Consider the following 26,414-nt stretch of genomic DNA (forward strand, 5'->3'; position numbering starts at 1 on the left):
TATATTTCTTCTTGAAGTCTATGCTAGAGTGTTCGCACATACAGATGTGCTCTACAATATTCTTCAGACAAAAAGTCTAAACATAGCATACTACTTGCAAGAGGTATCAAAGTTAAAAAAATACTATATCCGAGTTCAGACGTAGTGGGTTTCCATCCATATGGAGTAATATGGAAAATGAAAATTCTTCAGCCAATACAATGGAACCACCATTAAAGCGAAGAAAAGGAGATGATGCATTGAAATACAGGCAGCTGTACTACAGCATACTAGATCGTATGCACATGGAAATTACTGACAGATTTTCTGATTATGGAAAGCTTCAGTTCACACATCTTCTAGATTCTCAAAAATTTTCTGATTATAGAGAAAACTTCCCGAATGAGGCACTAAACAAATTATTTCAGTCCTATAACAGTCACTTTGATCAAGTACGTTTGAAAAATGAATTAAGTGTAATATATTCAGCAGAAGTCTTTGATTTTTCGAACAAACCTATCCATGAAATATTATCTGCCATATATGAAAACCAGCTGAACCAAGTTATTCCTGAAGTCCTTAAATTGGCAACATTAATTGTGACAATACCAGCTACGTCAGCATCGGTAGAAAGAACATTTTCTGCGTTGAAGAGAATAAAATCCTACTGTAGATCAACTCATACACAAGAACGTTTATCCGGCTTGGCACTAATATCCATTGAAAAGTCATTTCTACAGAAAATTTGCAAGGGGCCCAACTGTAATTTCAATGACGAAGTCATCAACGTATTTTCGTCCCAATCAAGACGTCTGGAATTCACATAAATATGTAAGGAATTTTATTATAGGGATTTTAAAATATATTTTGTGTAATAATAGGGTCAGTGGTAGCCCAAACCCTTTAACCAGTATACGCTACTGCAAAGAAGATCAAACTGTGAGAGCCGTCTACATATCCAAGGAAGCTGCTAAGATGCTGTATCTGGAGCAAGTGGCAGATTATTAATTTCTTACAAGAAGAAAGCGGACATTCTTCCAGAGAACTTATTTGTGAAGCAAATTTTATTATCTTACTTACTTTTCTTATGTCGAAGTGTAACTATTTTTAATGTACAGAGATGTTATCGTTGTTACTTATAATTTTTTTTATTGTATGTCCCCCACTAGGATACAATCTAGTCTCCCCCCAAAATAATGTGAAGTTAGCACCACTGGCTATAAAGTAGATTGAAACTATAAAGCCATTGTTACATTGTTTTGTTTATAATTTGCATGAATTTGATAGATTTATAGAGGTTGCTTTTATATACTAACTAGTGGCTTGTGCAGCAATTGCTGCAAACTAAGTCCATAAAAAGTTCAAATAAAAATTGTTCAAATTTATTTTCAATGAAGAATACCAGACATTTTGATAGTTATTTGCTTCCATAATAGGGAAACATAATCCCTCTGAATGTTTTTTTTTTTTTTTGCCAAATACTTTTCCTTGAACCTATCCGTCTTCACTTCTTGAGTTTCAATGCGAAATCGCTAGTAACAATGTCAGGATGATCAGTGGGTTTTTCATGTGGGAGTAATGCAGTAGCTATTTCGGATAATTGCGGATTGTATGTGAAAGTTAAGAAAATGTAAGGTTTGTCATGCTTTGAACAAGAGACTTAGCATCTTGGTATAGCTGCTGCATGTTTCGTGAACTACCCTGAAATGTAGAGGGCAGAATTACTTTTTCCCACTAAGAGAGCTTGCTGAGGTGTTCAAGAGACTACAAAATCTTGTAGGCCTCTTATTTTATCAATAAATAATACCTTTTGGTCTTTTCTTATGAATTGTAATTTTTTGCGCTTCTTCCAGGCAATAGGCCTACTGATCTATCAAATACTCTTGGATTAATTTGTGTAACAATGAATGTTATTTCGTATATTTCCTGTAATATAGGCTGTTGTGAGGAATTTATTGCTGAGATGTGGAAAATGAGGCGAATGATATGTCAGAGTTGTAGAATCTTATATGCGCCCTAAATAAAATTGTCCATCGTAAATCGTTAGCAGCATCAGTGTTTCATTTGTTGCTGGTTGCGGGAAATAAACTTACTCATCATGGTAGCAAGAAGTGAAATGGCATGCTATTTTCCTTACAACAAAATATGCTTGGCAGCGATCACAAATCTAATCAATTAAACCAAAGAAATATGAAATTAATTTTGATGTAGTTTAAAGACGCAGCTAAAATAGGAAGCATGACTCAATTACTACCAAGGAAAGTTAGAGAATCAGACATATAAATATCTATATCACACAGTCATTATATTGTGACAGCGACGTGAGATTCGAACTCACGACCAGCAGAAGGAAGTGCAAGGTCGGCCGGCGCGGAGGTTGCGCGCGCATCTGCTTCCTGTGGCATGTGCTGTGGCTCAGGGAGTAGAGTGGAGTGGGGAAAGAGTGACCGCGGCAGAGAAGTGGAAATATCCAGATTATTCGAGAGTGGAATCTTTCGCGAACTCTCCAGAAACTATACTTTGGTTATAAAAGAGAAGACGCAAGTGAACGTCAGTCAGTCAGTAAGGCAGTGTTGTTAAAGTCAGTGGAGAGCAAGCCAGACAGTCTTGTGTAGCAGTGAAGCCAGCTTCGAGACCAGAGCGCGACTTGAGTTGTGTCCGTAACTTTGGAGCCTGAAGCCCGGAGTTCGAGTGCAGTGGATCACAGTTGGGGGACCTGAGTTCGAAGAGCAGCGGATCGTCTCTGAAGGTCTGGGGTTCGAGATTCTGTGATCGCGAGTGACTGAGCTAGAAGAACTAGCCAAGTCAAACTAGCTGTGAACTGAGAACTGACAGTTCTGTGTTGTAAATAGTGCTTTGTGAATATTAGTTAAGATTAACAGTTCATTGTTGTTCGTAATAGTCCAAGTAAATTGTCATTGTCGTTTGTGGAGTGCAATAACAAACGCTGTGTTGCTGTACGGAGAGCAAATCCCATTGTTGACGGGAGTGAAATTAAATTGTAGAAAGTGAAGAGTTATTGTTGAGATAATAAAATTACATTATTGTTCAGTATAAAATTTACAATATATATGAAAAGGACCCACACCACTTGATTAATAATTGTAAAAGTATTTCATTTTTAATAACAATATTGTTACCTTACGTAAGTTTTATAGTTTTCAGTAACATAAGTTTATATAGGCCTATAGCTGTTACTCAGTAAATTATAGAAATGAAGATCTAATATAAAATATTCTTTCTCTGCGTCTACTTACTTAAAACCCTAAAAGGTTTCACTTTTATATCATCACTACACCATTATGTGTTGCATTTTAACTATAATAATTAATATTTCATTTTTAATGGTAATAATATCAAACATTCTTAAGTTTTATAGTTCTTAATATCCAATACACAGCTGTATTCGGAAAACTACAGACCAGAGAATCAGACCTGTAAATTTATTTTTTATACGTTATCAAAAAATTTCACAAATGAAGACCGACATATTGGCATTATGATGGGAAAGAATCTGAGCCGTCTGAACTCTATGTCAGCAATCCTGTAGGTCATGGCCTTCGTGTAATAGCCTATTGTTTATTGTAGTGTGTTTTTGTTTTATTCTGAAATGCAACAAGGCCGACTTGATGCTCGCTTATTTCACTGAAAACTACTATTTTTCCGAAAACTTTGCGGTCCAAGCTTCAAAATGAGTGGTCATTTATTAAAATCCGTTCAGCCGTTTTCCCGTAATTACCAGTTCAAATTATATACCGGTATATAGATGTCGAGTACTTGACTATTCGTCATTCACCCATATGAAGCCAGTTGTGGACCTACAGAGTCATTGCCCAGGGTGCGCCTTAGGAGGCTGGTCCACGCTACACTGCGATGAAATGAGATGATAATGGAGATTTGCCGGGATGCCACAGGAAAACCAGAGCCAGAGGGCTCTAGCCACTGGACCATCATGGTGGCTAGTATTATAGAGTTATTTACTAGCAGTTATTGGGAATTACTGTTTTAGAGAGAACATCTTTTTAGTTGAACTTAACCCTGAGACAAATAATATACAATTTTTTATGATTCTCAACTATTTATATAAGAAAAATTACGGTAACTCGAATTGAGCAGTGGTATGAAATTATATGCATTGCTTGTAATGAACAGTGAACATAAATTGATTTTTTTTATACTACTGAGAGCTAGCTACATTTGTGAGTTACTTGGTTAATATTTTAGGTAATCTTGTGGCGATAGCTCGGGCCTCATCTCATCCCACTACATCTCGCCAAAATATTGTAATTGTAGGTAAAGGTAAAAAGGTATCCCCGTAACATGCCATGAAGGCATTTGGGGGGCATAGAGGTAGAGCCCCATGCTTTCCATGACCTCGGCACTAGAATGAGGTGGTGTGGTCGGCACCACGCTCTGGCCGCCTTTTACCCCCAGGAAAGACCCGGTACTCAATTTTATAGGAGGCTGAGTTGAACCTCGGGGCCGCCCGTTCTGAAAGTTTGGCAACGAGAAAAAAATCCTGTGACCACCTGGGATCGAACCTCGGACCTTCCAGTCCGTAGCCAGCTGCTCTACCAACTGAGCTATCTGGCCGCAAAAAAAAATTGTAGAAAATTGCAAAATTGTAAAATTCTAAAAATTATAAAATATTGTAAAAACTGTAATTGTAATTGTAATCTTGTAAAATTTTGACTTGTTCCCCATCTTAAAGCTTCATTGCTAATGTAAGATCTATGGAATATAATAAATGAAATGAAACGAAACGAAATGAAATGAGATCATTCTTGGAAAAATATTAAGCAAATTACTGACAAGTCACTTTAAAATTTTATTAACGTCTAGAATAGCACATTTTATGTCATTAAACAACTCAAGAACACTTCGGGCTTCAGAAACAAATATTACTGCAAGACAAGTCTATATACATCACAGTGTTTTCTAATACTTCTACAACGCTATATGCTTCATTCGAATAACTAATATCATATGCCTATGTTATATACGACTAAAAAAACACAAAACTTTGAGTTTAAGGAAGCATAATGACTGAGGCCCAGCCTCGTTTGCCTCAGCCAATCAGCCGCCACTGCCCACGAGATATGACGTGGTGGTTCGCTGAAAAAATTTTATTTATATTTTCTTCTAAACACTTTTAAATATTGACAGTTAATAATGCACTTCAGAATTCCTCATTAATCAACTGGTAAAAACTTAAAACATATAATTGTCGGAATAAAACTGGTAAACACTTAGAACACACTATTTTGATAACAACAGATTTAGTGATTTCTCCAGTCTTGAACTCAGCAATTTTTTTGTCTCAGAAATTGCTCCTTTACCGTAGTACGCTTTTTTTTTTTTAGTCCCCGTGCGTCTTCATAAAATGTACACATTAGACTGAATGTCTTTAATGGTTTCTACAAAATTACACATATTAGGATGTTAGCTGTAAAATGAGTCATTCTGTCTTGAATTAAATGATTCGCAACTATTGGTGATTTGTTGTTGCTGCGAATTCAGCCGAAATAGTGAGAGGAAATTCTGCTTCTGGCGAAATGTAGGCATCGAATACATTCTCGGTAAATATTATAGTTTTTTTTTTTAATTTGTGGGTAGAACAGTGGTGACTCGTGATATTTTTTGTACCGGTATGTAGGATATGAGATTGACGACTGATGACCAAGACAGAAAATAATAATAATAATAATAATAATAATAATAATAATAATAATAATAATAATAATAATAATAATAATAATAATAATAATAATTCGTGGCGCCACAGCCCTTGAAGGGCCCAGACCGACCAGCCGGCTGCTGGCCTCACGTTTACATGCCGAAGCAGAGGTGGACGATCATCCAACCAGAATGGAGGTATCGTGTGGTTAGCACGACGATCCTCCCAGCCGTTATAACTAACTTTCGCAACCGGATTTCGCTACCTATCGTAGTTCCCCAAGTTCATGACAATGCTGGGTGGGCACCGATCCCATACACTGGCCGAAATTTCATGAGAAAATTTCTTCCCCCAAATAATAATAATAATAATAATAATAATAATAATAATAATAATAATATAATATTATTAATATTAATAATAATATTAATATTATTAGTAATAGTTTAATATTAATGATAATATTAATAATAATATTAATATTAATGATAATAATAATAGTAGTAATATTAATATTAATGATAATAATAATAATGATAATAATAATAATAATAATAGAGCATGCAAAATCAATACAAGTAGGCCTATGTTAGTCTTTGATTCACCCTTCTGGAACTGGCAATATATTTGTAGTGAAGTTCGATTCTCCTCCCCTTTTTAGTTGTGAAGATGCCTCCTAAGCCATTGTACTGCTCGATATTTAGCCTACCGATGCTCCGTCGTACGTTTGCGCAATTAATTTCTTGCTACAGTTAATTTCTTCTAAATGATCAAATACAGCTTCAAATATGCTTTCGGCTGTCCTGTCATCTGAAAGTCCTGTTAATTCTTGCATTTATTATGGCTTATTTTATTTATTTTTATGTAATTCTGTTTTGTTAATTTTGTTTTTTATATTATATCATTTAAATTATTTATTATTTCGTTTATTCTATTCTTTTAAAATGACCAATGAACTGCATTTAAGAAGACTACAAGGGTACTTGAAAATTTTTATTGTAGTATTAGCACAGTCTAGTATATACAGTCACGAAGGTCATTACGTAGTAAATATGCATCCATTGATAGTTGCTAACCACTAGGATCGCTATTATCGCCTCATTACAGACAATAGTACCTGCACAGTCTATTGTTCCTAGTACCCTGATAAACTCGAGCTTCGTGACTGTATATGCTAGACTGTGGTATTAGGATAAGCGGACATATTCTCAAACGCGGTTAAACTCAAGCCATACCTCTCCCTCCGCACTCTCCCCTGCCCGCTAACTTGACTGCTAGGAAAAACAGTTTGCTATAAGATATTTGGATGGTTCCTCGGAAATTATTTCTGAGCTGTGCAGTGGCGACAATTCACGACAGAAAGTGGAAGCTTAAAGGAAATTATAACGTTGGGATGCATTAAAAATCAAATCTGTAATTAAAATGTTTTCTATCCTCAGAGGTACGAAATTAAACTGTAGGATCATCCTCATATGTTTCATGGGGGGAGTCCACGCCTGTGGAGTAACGGTTAGCACGTCTAGGTGGCCCGGGTTCGATTCCCGGTCGGGACAAGTTACCTGGTTGAGGTTTTTTCCGGGGTTTTCCCTCAACCCAATATGAGCAAATGCTGGGTAACTTTCGGTGTTGGACCCCGGACTCATTTCACCGGCATTATCACTTTCATCTCATTCAGACGCTAAATAACCAAAGCTGTTGACAAAGCGTCGTAAAATAACCTACTAAAATAAATTCATGGGGGAATCGCCACTGGGGTAGAACAGACATCAAATTTTCGACGAAAAAGTCTTAGACTTCTTCTGGATTCAATAAACGAAGTCCAAAAATGATAATAATGCTTAGATTTAGCAAGTAGAATGATATTTTTGAAACTACAGCTAGATTTAACACGCGAGCAAATTTTACGTATCCATTTCAAGACATTGCGACTCATTTTATGTATCCAATTCAGAGTAATGGAATCTATTTTACGTATTGGTGAAAGGATACACAACTTTTGGGACCCAATTTACGTAGCCCCGCTACAGGCCCGTTGTTATCTTAATAACAATTTACGTGTAGATTAAAACTGAAACATTAGGAGTAGGCATAAAGATTACAGTTTGAGAATTACTGCATAACGCGATTCCGCAGCGTTCGTTCGTCCGTATGTCAGATGTTTATTTCAATCTCTATTCTTATCTTATAAGTTGCATACAACTTCACAGTGGGGCATTATGCAAATAATTCCTTTCCATAGATACGCGCACGTGTTAAGCGACACGTGAGTGTTCGTCAGGGGTGACAGGAAGAATGGAGGCGTGTCCTACCCTCAGGACATGTTTGTGTTCTTCACCTTGTTTCTTAATTGCATTTGGACTTTTGGTTGCAATCCTCAGTGTATCTCCAAGGTTGTAAAGGAGAGAGCTACTTTCAAGGTTACGTTTGATGTCAGTTGTTTTTGAGCCACTTTTTGTGATGGTTTTTCCATAATGAAACCCGAATGTCAGAAACAGACGGTCTGCGCAGTTCATGGACAAACTGGTCTATCCCTCCCCGTTTTGCTTAAAGTAGCCTATGTTTATTTATATTTACACTTGCTGAAACGTGTTGCTTCAGTTCGTTTAGCTCCTGACTGTGCATAGCGCCGCTATACCGTGTTCGATTTCTGGAGGCAGTCGATTGTTTCTGTAAATTGTCGTCTTCACACAGAGACATAGTGTGTTCTATCAAAGGTGGATAAAATTGTTATGAGAAGTGATTAGTGCTAAAAACTGATACTTGTCAAATACATACAGTACACTCACTGCAGTCAATGGCGCATGCTTCGTAGACACAAGGGTATGTATCGGTACCAATTATTTTTAACCGATCTTAAATATTTTTAATATCTAGTATCTATCTCTGTTTACGATTTCTGTTAATATAAGATAATCAGGATTCAGAGAATATTGTTTAATAACATATTATATATGACATAATAATAATAATAATAATAATAATAATAATAATAATAATAATAATAATAATAATAATAATAATAATACAGAACATATAATATGTATTTATATAGCTAATAATAGACTACAGAACATATAATACAGAATAATACATTAGACTTCAGAATATAATTACAGTAGAACCTCTATTATCCGTGGTAATGAAAGGGGTGGACTGGACGGTTAATCGAAAAAATCGGATAATCCGTACCATAAAATATTTTCGTAAATTAAGTGAATAAGAGCTAAAGTTTCGTCATTTCCACCGTGGCCTTATGTTTAACATGCTAGGTAGTGGATCAGAAGTTCACTATTTAAGTTCGGTTGTCAACGACATGCTTTTAAGGGGCAAGGAAACTTCTTGTAATGGCTGTCAGCGGAAAGATAGGAATAGTAGGCCTAGAGGTCTCGTGTTGTAGATTTACATATTCTATACTTTATCCTTGATTTTTATTAAATCGCACACAGTTGTAACATCAGTCTCGTATTCTGATGCGAGATGAGCCACAATCTCTTTCCCCAAATCACTCAATTATTTGCATTGTTTCGATACTCGTCAAAAAACGTTACCTTTTCACACTCATGGAATACATTTTATATAGAAGTTGTACAGTACGGCAACTCAACAGTAAACCAAACTGGATAGGCCTAGTAAGTGTTAAGACTTGTAAAAAACTCTCTAGAAAAAATACGTACTAATATAACGTACAGTAGTACTTGATATGTTTATGTCGCAAAAAAAAAAAAAAAAAAAAAGAGTAAGAGAAAGATAGTCGGATAATCGGTCAATCGGTTACTAGGGTGTCGGATAATCGGGGTTCTACTGTACAACAATAGAAATAGAAATAAAAATTTTGTTTCTATTTCTATTGTTATTATTTAATAATACATCAATATAAAAAGAAGATACAATAATATCAATAAAATTTGAGGACCGAATGAGCAGCGCTCGTGTTCGGTCGCAGTTCAGATATACAGTACCCACTGTATTATTAAACTAAGAGGACTGCATTGTATAATGGAGAAATACGAAAAAAAAATTGCACCTATTGATTACACTAAAAAAGACAATTATCAGAGCCATAAAAATGTGAAAGTGGACTAGAATTTTCATGTAATTTAAAAGGGTGGTTATCCCGGAAAACAAGAAACAACTTGGAAAAGATCGATGAAGGATATGAGAGAGGAACACGGAGTTGTTTTACAGATGCTCGTGCTCCATAGACAGCAAAAACAGTTTGGAATAAATTGTAAATAAATTACGAATCTGTGATATCGAAGAAGATACTTTAAGCATATAGGCCTAGTCTGCTTGCTGTTTTTGTTAAATTATCCTTTGCGTTCTTGAATACGTTCTCTAGGGTGGTATTCATAGACATTTCGCAGCACGCGCTACGAGCGTACTAAGCTAGCCCCGGCTATCCACTGGTTACTAGTACAGAATTCAAATCATATCCCATCGCTAACACGGTTTATGAATACGAAAAACGCTAATCATCCATCGGAAGCCCGCGCTAAAAATGTCTATGAATACGGCCCCAATAGTCTATCAGGGTATTAGATATTCATGAGTCAATTAATTCAGGACATATGAAAATGAAAGTACAGTAATAAAATATCGACATTTTAAATAAAAATAAATTTGATTTGCAGACTACGAAAACGATTTCTTGCCTTACAACCGTTTATCTGAAGGAGGTATAGTTCTAGGTTTCTATGTTGAAGAATGGTGTAACATCAATTACACGTTTACATCGTCTCTTTAGGCTACAGGGAACCCGAGTTCCATACCCTGCGAATTTAAGCGAAATTTTACGGGTTTGGAAATGGTGATAGCGTAGACTTTCTCCAAGTACTCTCATTTTCCTGTCGTCATTCTACAATTCCTCCATAGGACTAATAGTGATTTTTAACACTGGTAAGCCTACACAAACTAACGAGAAACTGTTACACCACATAATTTCCCCAGAAAACCAACTGCCTTGGATCCCGCGGTGAATTTTCCATGGAGCAAATGACCGCAAGAATTTGCAAGTTGACGCAGTTGTCTGAACCATCATGTAAGGTACAATATTTATAATACGAAATTTCGATTAAATCTTTCACATTTCTGAGAAATATCATAAAAAAATAAGACGATTCGAAACTTTTACATAGCTTCGTGTTCAGGTGGAAAGAAGATAAAACAAAGGAATAGGCCTACTACTATTTTTGGAACAGTAAATAATGACTAAATCCACTTCAGGTACGGAAAATGAACTATTTTTTATTATTTTTTATTTTAGTTGGTTATTTAAGGGCGCTATATCAACTACTAGGTTATTTAGCGTCGATGAGATTGGTGATAGCGAGATGATATTTGGCGAGATGAGGCCGAGGATTCGCCATAGATTACCTTGTATTCACATTACGGTTGGGGAAAACTTCGGGAAAAACCCAACCAGGTAATCAGCCTAAGCGGTGATCGAACCCGCGCCCGAACGCAACTTCAGACCGGCAGGCAAGCGCCTTAACCGACTGAGCCACGCAGGTGGTAATGGAAAATGAATAATAGTTGTAAGAGAATTCAAGCAATAATCAAAGAATCGGATAAGGTTTAAGAAGAATTGACTTACAGGGATATAGGCCTATATGTAGGCCTACAGGCTAGACATAAAGGGATCCTAGAGTAAACATCTATAAATGAACAAAAGTGATAAGTAGCGAATATACTGTTATGGGGCCTCCTGTAGAATTGTTGTACATTTTAAACCAGTTTTTAAGCATTCAAGTTTATATATATTTAAGAAATCTTCCGTCGGGAACACGCGCATCAGACGTGTTTGCATGGCCGGCGAAGATTGCGTCAATATCGGCCCGTAACCTCGCGCGTGTTTTCACTCATGTAAATTTGACTCATAACAGTATGCATATTATTATATTGTTATTTCATAATTAGTACTAAACCTGTGTTATAGGGATTGTTCAAAGAGGTGTCCGTCTGCATTCACACATTCCCGATATCTTTTAATAGGGAGACAGATTAGATTAGATTAGATTAGGTAGCTAAATTTTATGGATTAGATAGTAACTAGATCAGACACGGACATTCAGACAGCATGCGACAGGCTCGTGTCAGTAGATTTACTGGCATGTAAAAGAACTCCTGCGGGACAAAATTCCGGCACACCGGCGACGCTGATATAAGCTCTGCAGTTGCGAGCGTCGTTAAACCTTTTTTTATATTTCAGACAGCAGACAGACAGACAGACGTAATAGAGAGACTTCATATCTATGTATAGCCTACTTGCTTATTTGACCTTTTCATAGTCATAGCCTACCTATCAATTTACAAGTATACCTATTGTATCGTTATGCAATGCCATTTTATTACAGTATAAAATAATGTTAATGACATACCATTTCGTGGTCAAGTTGTACAAACCTCAGTTCTTGAAAGAGTTATCTCCTTCGCGAGGGGCAAGGTGTAGCCTAATGCGTTTATCTTTAGTGTTATTAATTTCAAGGTTGGACGAGACACTCTTTCGTCATGCATGGTTTTAGTAATGCTATATAGTGTAAACCAATGAGAACAAAATAAATTTTTGTAGCTAATTAGCTACTCACTACACAACAAGCTGCAAAGGGATTCTGCGAAATGGTTACGTCGTATTTTAATGTGATTAATAGAACGTAAAATGTCGTTATATGCCAATTAATCATTGCTCATCCATTTATTTTAAATGTGTCGATTCCGGGATTACATTTTGCAGATGACTGTCCTATAGGATCATTTACCATTGTAAGTTTACAGAAGGCAATAGACGAGATTACAAAGTTTTGCTTAAATTGGGTTTTGAAAATAAATTTACATATTTGGGCATAATATTATATAGTATGGGAGATTGGAAAGAACAAAATGAAAATGCAGTAAATAAAGGAAACGTAACACTCTAAGCAATAGACAAATGTTTAAAAAGACGGCCCAGCATAGATAGTAAACAATTGAATATTTAGGCCTATAAAACGATGATTGAGGTACAGATAACTTATTATATAACATTGAGATCTGGGAAAATTACTTTCACATATACAGAATGGGTTAAAAGTCGCTTTCCCCAAACACTTCCTTACATTTAATTACGTGCAATTTACATTTTACTAAACATTACAGATTTTCTTCAAAACAACAATAACAAGACATGACATCGGAAAAACAGTTGACGCACGAACATGGTTGTCAATCCACCACTTATTACACCAGCTCCAGCTATTCGTTTATTAAAGTTGTAACATCTGTGTGTATATATATATGTATATATATATATATACACAAGAATGAAACCTAAGAAAGAATATTAGGGAAAGTGACTTCTGACCCACTTTGTATATAGGTTTGGTATGGTTTGTTGTTGTTGTTCAGTCAACTGTCCGAAGACAGGTTTGAACCTCATGAGTAACACCAATAAGGCATCACTCATGAGTCAACTACGCCAAGAGATAATGGGGTAGGGTGGCCAGTTCCTTTCCTCCTCCAATGCATACATCGCCGATTAGCTACATATTCCACTAATCAGACTTCAGATGCATACAAAGAATTGTTTTTCCTCTGACATATATCGTCAGGTGAGATGTACTGCTTGATAATAGATATACATATCAGCCAGAATCTCAATCAAAGGCATGGCAAGAAATTGGGTCAATATAAGTAAATTTAATAGATAAAATTATAATGGAAAGGAATAAAAATATAGCGAGGCAAGAAATTTTCAGCAACTTAAATAGTCTAAAGTTTTAAAAGATTATAAAGAAATGAAAATCTTATGGGGACAGGAAGAATACTTAAGAATTAACACCAGGAAAGAACGGATGGCTTAGCATGGTGGTGATTCGGAATCTTAAGGTTAAAGAATAGAAGAGGAGATATAATGCCCTTTCTGAAATCAAAAAGAAGACGCAATACACATTATACTATAGTGTTTCGCTTTCATAATGTAGGTCGATAGGGCGGCGCGTGACCGGCACGAAGGCCATGTATCACGCAGCAAACTGTCTCTCACACGCTCGACAGTCATTCAGTCTCTCCGTAGGAGTGGTTGTGTTGACGTTAGATTGCATGTTATTCTTCTGATTGTGTTAGTGAAGTGTTTAGATTTAGGAGTGGTTGTGTTGACGTTAGATTGCGTGCTATTCTTCTGATTGTATTAGTGAAGTGTTTAGATTTAGAAGTGGTTGTGATGATGTTAGATTGCATGTTATTCTTCTGATTGTGTTTAAATTTAGGAGTGGTTGTATTGATGCTAGATTGCGTGTTATTCCTCTGATTGTGGTAGTGAAGTGTTTATATGTACATCTATTATTATCAGGCATTACATCTTACTTGACGATATGTGTCAAAGAAAAACAATTTGTTTGTATACATCTAAAGTCCGATTAGTGTAACATATAGTTAATCGGAGATGTATACAAAGGAGGAGGAAAGGAACTGGCTACCCTAATCCATTATCTCCTGGTTTAGTTGTCTCATAAGTGATACCTTGTTGGTATCACTTGTGAGGTTCAGACCTGTCTTCGGACAGTTGACTAAACAACAGTTCCAGATAAAGTATTTTGTAATTCAGTGTGATCAAGCAAGGTGTCCGTGTTGGCCTTGATGTCACGTGTCAGCTTTCATACGAAAATGAGACTCCGAATCGACTACTACGAAGCTTCAATTTCTATTTGCAATGACAATGACAGTAAGACATAGTATTCTCTGTTCAAATTTGGTGTTATTGGCACTCTATACAAGGCTACAGTTCGAAAAGATTAATTATTCGTTTATACCGTGTATAATGTATATACGTCTGAATGTCTTTTTGTAATAAGAAGAAATTTACTATATTATAAGACTATATTATTGTGCTCATACTAAACTTTTTTGTCCGATGGCAGGGCCCTTAACTTGTCATCGTTCGCCCCGACTTTACATAGTTCGTCAGAAAGTATCCATAGGCACCATAAGCGGTGGGTCCACAACACACTCATAATACATTACGATTATGGAAAATGATTGGGATGTCACAAGGGAAACGGAGTACCCGACGAAAACCCCTATGTTGCCTGAACCACGAGCTTGTCCAACATAAGTTATAAATTACTAAATTTGAAACATGTGGTCGGGAAGACATCCAGTAATGATCCCGAGTTATATTCACGTATTTACTTACAATTTATGCAGTCGGCAGTCGTGTACGTCTGTACATAGGTTTGTATGTATGTATATATGTATGTATGTATGTATGTATGTATGTATGTATGTATGTATGTATGTATGTATGTATGTATGTATGTATGTATGTATGTATGTATGTATGTATGTATGTATGTATATCTGTGTGGTGCAAGTGTGTGTGCAAGTGTAGGCCTACATGTGCGTAAGGACATGACTGCATGCGTGTAATAATTATTTATTTACGATAGTATCGTAACGTCTCATATTACGAGATTGGAAAATTATTGAACGAGGCCGTAGGCCAAGCTTGATAACCAGTCGAGTACTGTAATAAGTATTTTTTAATAAAAGTTATTGTATTATTTTTATCAGTTTTGAACATGTCTTTTGTGGAAAGGCGATTTTATTAGGCCTATTATTAGTTTTTTCCTTCGAAAGACTATTCCTTTATGTTTGTTTTTATTAGTTTTGAACACGATAGGGTTTTGTTTATAACAGAAGAACGACAATACTAGGAGAAATATACAGACATTGTTAAAATGAGTTCAAACGAGGATTCAGATATTGAAAATGCTGTAAATTCTGTAATTGAATGTTTACAGTAGTATCATCGAAATCCCACTAAGATATGAATGTTTATAAGGAATAAAATCAATTCCTTTTAATTTAATTTAATGTGTGATTCACAATGTGCAACCAGTTAGGTAACAGCAGCATAATTACATAACTAATTGCGTAACGAATGTGTTTACAACGTTTTTATTAGTGATGTGAAGTCCACATTATATAATTAAAGTGAATAAACGTATTGTACATAAAATAATGAATAGGCTTACATGTATGGGCTTACAAGCTATAACTGAATGAACTATTGATCTGTAAACAGTAACATATGAAGTTCCATGACGACCATATTTGAAAAAGGAATCCAATGCGTCATTTTCGAGTGTGTACGTCACGTGCGTACATTTGTCCGTACTTCCGCACGTATTTATGTACCTACTGTATATGCAACATTCAAAATAAAGTCATTTACGTCTTATGGAAGCGAACTCGTTTGGCAAAGTGTTGAAGTCCGTCTTAACCGGAGTTACAATACTGTTTATGCACGTTTGTACCTCATGCGTACGCATACATCACTACCGGAAAGATTTTGTCTATAAGATAAGTTAATTTAAAAACTACTGCCATCATAGCGTACGTGCTTTGACGGCCACGGCCAAGGAAATAAAAGTATCACGTGACTGCGAAGGGCGGGTGTGTCGGCTCATTGAACCCTCCACTGTTTGAATTAGATAAGTTCCTGGAAGAATTTTATCATTTCGACAGCAGCACTGATAAATAATCCCACCAAGCTTCGATCCTCGCGTTTGAACATAAGCCCAAAGAATAAACGCGGAGAACATCAAAAGGGATTCAATTTGAAATCAAAATCATTAATTGTCCTTTGAGGGACCACATTAATTTGTTTACAATTACATTTTATTATTATTTTATAGCTTCGGCATGTCTTTTGTTTATAGGAAAATTGGAACTACTTCAAACACAGGACATTTTATCATGTAAACTTATAGCATTAGTGTACCTTGGTATTGAGACGTACAGTGTAGACACTGTAGGCTACGTGTGCTGTGCTGCTTGAAAAGAGAATGCTGACGCGCCTCATCATAGGTAGGCCCACATAAAACATTGTAAATCTATGCATTAAAATGTATTCCTTCCGGTAATATTGACATGGTTTGAAAACTGAAATAACATTTCTCTTAATAAAATACAATCACATAAGAAACACAGTTTTATACTTTACTCTCTCTCTCTCTTAAAGGAAATTTAAAAAAGCAAATCAATTTATATATTTTTACTGCTAATCATACCATTGTCTTAAAGTGGATAAATAGATTGTAAAGAAACGGAAGCGCGGCTATCAGTGATACACAGAGTAGTATAGGTATTTAATTCTGCACACCGCAAACTATTAATATCTTGAATTACTAAATGAACAGTTAAAATCTCATTTAGTCCCCAAAGTTAAGGAAAGAGATGCTGAAACTGCCTGCTATCTTGTTTCAAATATTTATCGCATTTGTTTAAGAAGTGACTCATTACTCGTTGCAGTTCCTGTTGAGAAATGGAGGCGACATTTTATCAGATTATATTTTTCACTTTTTCCATGGCATAAGTTATAGATTTTCGTACATTTCTAAGTTAAAGGCAAAAGCACGTTCCCTCTCCAACAGGATTCTGCGACAGCACATACAACCGGCTATTCTATGGACGAACTTCGTAGAGTATTCGAGGAGATAACTATCAGTAACAATGTGTGGCTTCCTAGATCCCCCGACCTAATCCAGTTCCTAGTGACTTCGATTTCCGAGAACTATGAAAGACACAAGAATAATCCATATACTATCAAAGAGCTGAAAAACATCACTTGGGAAAACATCGCCTTTATTTCCTAACGGGAACTGCAGCGAGTAATGACTTCACTTATTTAAATTATGCGAAAAATATTCATAACAAGACAGTTTCAGCATAACTGATATTTTAACTGCTTAGATTTAGTATTCAGTAAAATTTTACATTAATAGTTTTTGGTTTAACGAAACACTGAAGTTCACACCTGTGGAGTGACGGTTAGCGCGTCTGACCGTGAAACCAGATTGGTTATTTAATGAAGCTGTATCAACTACGAGGTTATTTAGCGTCGATGGATTTGGTGATAGCGAGATGAGGCCGAGGATTCGCCATAGATTACCTGGCATATGCCTTTACGGTTGGGGAAAACCTCGGAAAAACCCAACCAGGTAATCAGCTCAAGCGGAAATCGAACCCTCGCCCGAGCGCAACTCCAGATAGGCAGGCAAGCGCCTTAACCGACCGAGCTACGCCGGTGGCTCCTTAGATCTTTCAGGACGTTGCGTATCTTCGTATCTTTAATGTTTCCTTCTCTGTTACTGCAACAATAGAAACATTGTTGTGTTCAAGGCTCACCAACGACACCTTCACTCTCGACTTCAGATATTCTTCGAGCAGCTGTAGTATCTTTATAATTTTTTTCCAGTAGTGTTTTAGAAGAACTTTAAAGTCAAAATTTATCACCTCCAATTTATATTCTTTGTATCAACAATTGAATTTCTCCTTGAAGAGGTGGAAAAATTCAAATACCTGGGAGCAACAGTAACAAATATTAATAATACTCGGGAGGAAATTAAACACAGAATAAATATGGGAAATGCCTGTTATTATTCGATTGAGAAGTTTTTATCATCCAGTTTGTTGTAAAAAAATCTGAAAGTTAGAATTTATAAAACAGTTATATTACCGGTTGTTCTGTATGATTGTGAAACTTGGACACTCACTTTGAGAGAGGAACATAGGTTAAGGGTGTTTGAGAATAAGGTGCTTAGGAAAATATTTGGGGCTAAGAGGGATGAAGTTACATGAGAATAGAGAAAGTTACACAACACAGAACTGCACGCATTGTTTTCTTCACCTGACATAATTAGGAACATTAAATCCAGACGTTTGAGATGGGCAGGGCATGTAGCACGTATGGGCGAATCCAGAAATGCATATGGAGTGTTAGCTGGGAGGCCGAAGGGAAAAAGACCTTTGGGGAGGCCGGGACGTAGATGGGAAGATAATATTAAAATGGATTTGAGGGAGGTGGGATATGATGATAGAGAATTTATTAATTTTGCTCAGGATAGGGACCAATGGCGGGCTTATGTGAGGGCGGCAATGAACCTCCGGGTTCCTTAAAAGCCAATAAATAAGTAAGTGTATCAACAATTGACGACTGTCACATGCTCACAATACGCAATAATAATCATAGAGCTCCCGTAAATTACATGATTCAACAAAAGAAAATCAGTAAACTCTTACAAAACACCGAAATTAGAAACGAGTAATAGTAGTACACTACCACTACCACTATTATCACCACCATCACCACCAATAATACTAATAATATTAATAATAATAGTAGTAGCCTAATAATATTAGTGGTAGTAGCAGAGTTAGTAGAAATGCATATAGAGTGTTAGTTGGGAGGCCGGAGGGAAAAAGACCTTTAGGGAGGCCGAGACGTAGATGGGAAGATAATATTAAAATTGATTTGAGGGAGGTGGGATATGATGATAGAGAATGGATTAATTTTGCTCAGGATAGGGACTGATGGCGGGCTTATGTGAGGGTGGCAATGAACCTCCGAGTTCCTTAAAAGTCAGTAAGTAAGTAAGTAAGTAAGTAAGTAAGTAAGTAAGTAAGTAAGTAAGTAAGTAAGTAAGTAAGTAAATAAGTAAGTAAGTAGCAGAAGTAGTATTATTGGTGGTAGTAACAGCAGTCTCTTGTATTATCTGCCCTGATGATGGAATCTGTATGTAAGTTCCAAAACGTTGGAAATGTAAAGTTCCACGAACATAGTGGTATACCCAAAAGCCTAATCCTGATCACAACCCCCCGTGTTAGCCTAAAGCACTTCTTAACACTTAGGTTGCATTAAAAGCTACATTTTTTTTTTAATTCTTCAGATAGATGGAATAATCAACATCTTTTACGTCTTTCTGGCAGTTCCTTCCTCGTATTTAATTTAGCAACTCGTGACCATTGTCCGCTTGTCTTGACAGCAATGTTTTCGCTCGTCCTGTCTACCCTGCTTCACCATCCTCGGATTCCACATTGTTGTTGTGTACATCTAAGCTTAACAAGTCTTGTCACGTGTTCTCCTCATTTCCATTCCAGCTGTCGAGTGCGTGATCGTACAAGCTTCATGCCAGTCTGCTTTTTTAACTGTAAGTTGGTAGTCTTATCACTTACTGTAAAGTGAAGAATTTTATTTTCTATTTTTCACCGATATTCTTGTAACAGTTTCCTTGTTTTATTATTACAGGCGAAGTTCACCATCCGTACAGCCAGACTAAGAACATACGTACAATTCTCTTATGTCATATTTTAAGACCTAAAACATTACATTATGGAGACATAACATGTTCCAAAACTCCAAGATAGTTTTGATGGTTCAAAAGACGCCATGAAATCTCACAAACGAAATGGACCAACCTCAAGGCGCATGAGTAGGCTTTTATTAATAAAGGTCGAAAATTGTTTAATATACAGCGTGTTCCATTTATCTTGTGCACCTATTACAACTTTTTTGCTTGAATAGGTATTGGAATTTTTGTTTTTGTGCGTTATGTTAGAACGAGGAGCTAACATGAGTGTGGAGATTTGGTGCATGTAACTACATTATGGTACAAGATATACGTGATGTCATCAATTTTTCAAATAGCACTACATACTTGAATCATGTTACATTGATTACACATATTAAGATGAGTTCAAAAATGTATCACAATGTCACCTTCCTAATCAATAACAACAACAAAACAAAACAAAAACGTACTTCCAATATGATAATGTTATGCTTTGAGAGTCACAGAAGATGTTCCAAATGGTGACCATTCACATTAATGCACATTCGAAGGCGTTCCTCGAAAGACCGTATGACTGCCCGTCATGTTGCTGGCTGAATGAACACACAAGCCTGTGGAATGCGTTGCTGCATGTCGTCTGGTGTTGTCAGAATGTTCTGGTACACACTGTCTTTTACATTTCCTAACAAAAAGAAGTCGAGTGGTGACAGGTCCGGAGAACGTGCAGGCCACTGTCGACAATTGCTGTGGTTTGTTTACATGTTAGACAGCAAACACACAACACATGATCTGTACGGACGTTAGTCGTCTTTCATTTTGTGTAAGTTAATGCACAAGATGAATGGGGCACCACAACAAACGACACATTCTGATGGCATTCATTTTGCATTTTGTTGTTATTATTGATTGGGAAGGTGACATAGTGATACATTTTTGAACTCGTCTTAATGTGTGTAATCAATGTAACATGATTAAAGTATGTAGTGCTATTTGAAAAATTGATAACGTCACGTGTATCTTGCACTATAATGTAGTTACATGCACCAAAGCTCTACACTCATGTTTTAGCCTCTCGTTCTAACATAACTCTCAAGAACAAAAATTCCAATACCTATCCAAACAAAAAAGTTATAATAAGTGCACAAGATAAATGGGACACCCTGAATACACTTGTAAGTGCCCTGACCCCGACAGACTGTGAATGTGAGTTAAGTAGGAAAGTTCCATCGATAGAACTTTCCTTTCTAATAGACCAGAGAAATGAACGAAATATTATGATTGGTAATAGCCTATCGACATTGTGACGATCAAGACACTATTTAAGAGTGAATATTAATTTGTCTTCTCCATGCAAATGAACTTCCACTCCGCCACCTAATGAAACATTTCGCTGGTATCACTACAGGTCTAGGAACACGTTCTGGACCTATCGGAGAAGAGTTACTCCATTGTGAGACAAAATCATTGACGAATTTCAAAGCCACTGAAGTATCCTGGATCAACAAAATTAACGTAGAACGGATCTCCTATCTTAGTACTGACCAGGAGTATGTTCTGGGGATCTGCAAAGCAGTTCATTCTGGCCATTGTCCGATAGATCTTGAAAGGGAGATTCCAGGGCCAGTTGTTCACTCTCGATAGCTTACAACTGCTTGTAGGATTCTCCGCTTGTATGCGAGCCGTAGGAATCCTTCACATAATTTAGTGCGCATAGCTGAGAAATGCCATGCTTCGGAACGAAGTCTGTTAACATTTGACACCGGAGTATGCTTCTGAGGGTGATGGTTGGATGGGGCTCGAAGTACAGCCACCTTTTCGCAGTGAGTCCTGGGTTATTTCTGAGTGTAAATTTAAAGAAATAGGCGAAGAGCTGCACTACAAAAAATTGAAAACAGACACAGAGCATTAGGCTCGCGAACTTGAAGCTGATGCGGAGAAACAGGATATTGTGAAATTACTATTTTCTTTTCTTTCTATGCTCTTTCTGCAACAGTCGCAACTTTTCCGCACTAGCCACCTTAATTTTTCAATTTTTTTTTCGATACACTCTACTGCTTATAGTACACCCCAAGTATTTGAAGCTGTCCACTTGTAACTTAGTGCTTTGTAAACATTTAATTGAAATTAGGAGTATATTGTTGTTCTTCTCAATAATACACGTGTATTGTCATTGTCGTCGTGTGGAGTGCAATAACGACTATTGTGTTGCTGTGTTGAGTGGAGTACACATTGTTGTAAGGTGAATTATTAGAAATAAGAATCACATTGTTGACAGGTGTGGTGGGTAAAAGTGAGAATAAAAAGTTACAGTTAGGGGGTTCGTGTTTCCGTTTCCCCGCGCCCTCCCTCTCGCCAGACGCGGGTGCAAGTCCCCGAAGCGACCAGGACGTTCCAGACGGGTGCCACAATAGTAAACACATTAAAAACTATTACATACATTAAGCAATAATGTCAACGTATTAATATTAAATCAAAAAATTGAATTAAATGAATCTATCTCCATATGACAACTCTCGTGATCGGGAGTAAGCCATGAAAGCCATAATTCTGACATGTCCGTGGACATACGTGAATATTAAAGAGTTATGGAAAATTGGTTCTAATTCATTGGTATTGTTATGTCCTGTAACAGCACTGGTGCCGTTAACCTATAACTTATAACAATAATCTGTTTCTCTTACGACCAGTCCGAGTGTTGTAAATGTAAATTACACGATATGTGAACAATAGCGGTAAGTACATAAAAAACACGATCGTGCAAAACTGTATTTTATTTCTTTACTTCTCTTAAGTTTAGGCATTTTGAAGACTTCTTCCATTTCGGAATTTCGGTTCGGATTCTCCGAAGCTTCGGATTAGTGGGATTCTATTGTATCTTTGGCTATGTTCATAGTGCTGACTACTAATGAAGGGAGTATCACCATGTGTTCAACTAATGTCAGGTTTAAATTGCTCGAAAATGAGGTAAAGATAAATTCCCCATACCGGTATTCATTTTGATGGCTTAATTATGCTAAATTTATGTTAGCTGTAACTGCTTAAGTATACATAGCATTTTTTCTGTTACAACTTAAATGACTCGTCATGATGTACGAGTACGTAAAACAGTGACCCGACTTATCATAGTTTTTCGCAAAATCAAAAGGAAAAATATTGTTTTCTTCTTTTCGCTTCCATTTCTGCATACTCACTTTGTTATTGCTCAGCTATTATCAAATATTTCACAACACTGAAGCTCAGTATTTACCGCATTACTGCAAACTAGCTCGTCAAATACGTTCTATTTTAAAACAGGGGTCAATAAACAAAGCTAAACGTTGAATGCCAGCCTTGTTTCTTATGACTAAGTCACGGAAACGGTCTAAGAGAAAAGCTAAAAGGTTGAGAAAATAAGTAAAGATGTTAGACTCCATAACAGTTGACTGGTAAATCGTTACACTACCGTGTCATACCTAAAAAAATTACCGTTTGGATTGTTATGTCTTGTGTTGTTATAGCTTCTGACCAGGCAAATTCGATGAAGTGCTTCAATGAAGAAACTCTTACTTTTTTATTATTATCCAATTTAATAAACCCTATTTCACCCTAAGGTATATCAGGGTTATAGTTGGCATCAAAATACATATTTTATAACCAATAAACAATAGTAAAGTGATAATATAAATTAGTGGTCACAGTTACAATTCACATGAATTATGTAGAAGCATGCACGTTAGTAAAAGAATGGCTCCTGTTAAAGATTAATGAGATGAACTCTTACTTTTGTTCAACTTCTTTCATGTTCTGTAATTGGTTGGATGTCTTTCAAGTCCTAAATTGTTGCTCCTGATTCCATTGCTACTCAGACCATTTCGATGATATACCGTCATTTCCCATAACTATGGTCCTGGAACACAACTATGGTCCACGATACAACCATTCAAAAAACATTGTAGAAATAACAGACCGTTCGTAGATATAGTCGCGACTCTGTTATTTCCGGCGTGACTCCTCCTCTTTGCTTACGTCTTAGGAAGTGAAGGCTCTATAAAGTCTAGATAGGTAGTATCGTTCGCCATTTTTTGTTCTTTCGTTGCCGCGTTACCAGACGAGAAATCTATTTGCCGCACCGTTAAACATTATCATGTTGTAGCTCCTATGATAATAAATCAAACGCACTGTAATTGAGCAAATAACTGAATGGCAAATAACGTCCTCGTGTGCTTTCTGCGAACGCCAGCGAAAGAGCCAAAATAGCGGGCGATTATATTAAGTATTTATCGAGCCTTAGGAAATGAATAACATCATCATCAGCGAATCACAAGATGCACACGTTTAAATGTAGCCGACCTGCAACGTGATTGGCTAACGGAAATAACAGCGACGGGAATATAGCTGCAGCAGTGACTTGACTTCAAACTACAGTAAAGCAAAAATGTAAATAAACGAGGTACTACTTTATGGAGTACAAAATTTGAATGGACCATAGTTGTGTTCCAGGACCATAGTATGGGAAATGATGGTACTTCAATAAAATTATTATTACTTTTATTGGATATAGGCTACTTGACTGGCTTTTTTGGGCTGAATTCGGATGGATCGTTACACTTTGTCTTACTTTGGCCCATTTGAGCCCTATGCGATGATTATTCAAGTCCGACAGATAGTCTGGTGGCATTCATGAATCCGATGCTGGCAGGTGGGCCATCCTCCATCAGCCTGAGAAAGCCAGATCCCATCCTCAAGCCGCCCTTACATAAGCCCGCCATCGGTCCCTAATCCTGAGCAAGATTATGCAGTCCCCATCATCAAAACCCACTGCTCTCAAATTCATTTTAATATTATCCTCCCATCTATGTCTCGGCCTACCCAAAGGTATTTTTTTCTCAGGTCTCCCAACTGACATTCTATACGCATTTCTAGATTCACCTAACGTGCTATATTCCCTGCCCAACTCAAGCGTGCGGATTTAATATTCCTAATTATGTTAGGTGACGAATACAATGCATGCAGTTCTGCTTTATGTAACTATTGAGTCTAACTACTGTTTCACATAGCAAATTTCAGTTTTTTTAAAAATACATCAGTTTCCTTTAAGCCAAGCAACAACACGGTTCGAATAACTGAACCACATCGTCGTTGTAATTAGTCACTGAAGATGGAGAAGCATCTCCGAAACATGTCTGACTAACATGTCTTATTGTACTTATTAGTGTTCATACAACTGAAACCTATCACCGTTAATGTATTTTATGAAATCAATGAACACTGTAGGCCTATTATTGACCTAACATGTGCGTTTTATCTTTAAATATTTCAGTTTTTTTTGTAGTTTTTTTTTATTTTGTGTTCTTGTTCCTTCCAAGACTTGGCCCTGAATAGAACTGATAACATGAAAATAGAATCCGCTGAAATGAGGTTCTTGAGATCTGTAGCTGGATTTATCCTCTTGGATCAAAAGAGAAGCGCAGACATCCACAAAGAACTAAAATATAGGCATACAGTTTAAGCACTAAAATTTCGAAACAAAAAGTCAACTGCTATCAACATATACAGTATTAACAATGAACGAAATCGCCTACCTATAATATTGTTAAACAATAGACCTCTGGGTTATATAGAAGTGCAGGCAGACCGAACAGATGGCAAGACACTTCCACATGAGGGAGGTAGAGGCCATTGAACCCCATCCTTGAGGAGGTAGATGATAATGATGATGATGATGATGGTGATAATAAATAATAATAATAATAATAATAATAATAATAATAATAATAATAATAATAATAATAATAATAATTGGAAGGAATTCAAGCAAATTATGTTCTATAATCACCACATTCAAATCTTAACAAACGTCTCTGTCATAATTCTGAAAGGTGAAGGACTGAATTCTGGGTGTAAAACTTGCTATACTGTTGATAGAAGAAAAGTCAGCGCTCGTGTAAATTATTCCAGGCCGCCTTTCAACTACTATTTTTCACATACAGCTACGTGCCGTCGCCACTTCAAGGCGAAGGCAAACTAGCCGCCAGGCACACAGTGCAATCACTGCAAGAACAAGTCACTTGGTCAGTAGTCAAATTGTTCGACTATTAGGATCGACCTGTTGCTTCTGTCTGGACGAACAAAGGATTACATAACGTCGTAACGTGAAGGTAGAAAAACACGTTTCCTTCAAATACTACAAATTATAGCCTTACATTCGTGGAAAGAAGAGGCCCAGCTATCAGTGCATCTCTTCAATAAAAATTCAATGGGCCCTTTTCAATGGTCTTCAATCCAGCCAGGACTGTGTTTAATTGTTTATTTTTATACAGTCTTTATACACGATTGTTTCACTCAATATAGCGAGCTTTTAGTGATTCTGCAATAACTTGTTTTTCACATTCCTTTCTTAGCTTTAATTCCATCTCCCATTTTATATCAGTTGTATAACGACGCTGTATTAACTACTACGTTATTTAGGATTTTTTGTATCTGTATTCTATTTTTATAATGGAAGCTACTATTGCCTACAGTATTCAACACAAGTTGTTTATATAGAGTAAAAGTTACAATTGGACGGAGTTACACAATAAGAGACCAAGCGCCAAAAACATGTTTCGAGTTATTGGCCATTGAAATAAATGTTTTTTTTTATAAAACATTTTATACAAGAAGTATTATAACAT

The 26,414-nt window shown here is 36.5% G+C and overlaps 1 protein-coding gene across 1 annotated transcript in view; it reads left to right on the forward strand.

Moving 5' to 3' along the window:
* The first annotated feature begins 8,238 nt into the window (after window positions 1–8,238).
* The window catches only part of LOC138694635 (monocarboxylate transporter 9-like), a 127,088-nt gene continuing 108,912 nt past the window's right edge, over window positions 8,239–26,414 (forward strand). The window contains exon 1 of the mRNA XM_069818557.1: window positions 8,239–8,476. The gene's annotated coding sequence lies outside the window, so the exon portion shown is untranslated. The remainder of the gene's footprint in view (window positions 8,477–26,414) is intronic.

Source organism: Periplaneta americana, chromosome 2 (genome assembly GCF_040183065.1).
Source record: "Periplaneta americana isolate PAMFEO1 chromosome 2, P.americana_PAMFEO1_priV1, whole genome shotgun sequence".
NCBI lineage: Eukaryota > Metazoa > Arthropoda > Insecta > Blattodea > Blattidae > Periplaneta > Periplaneta americana.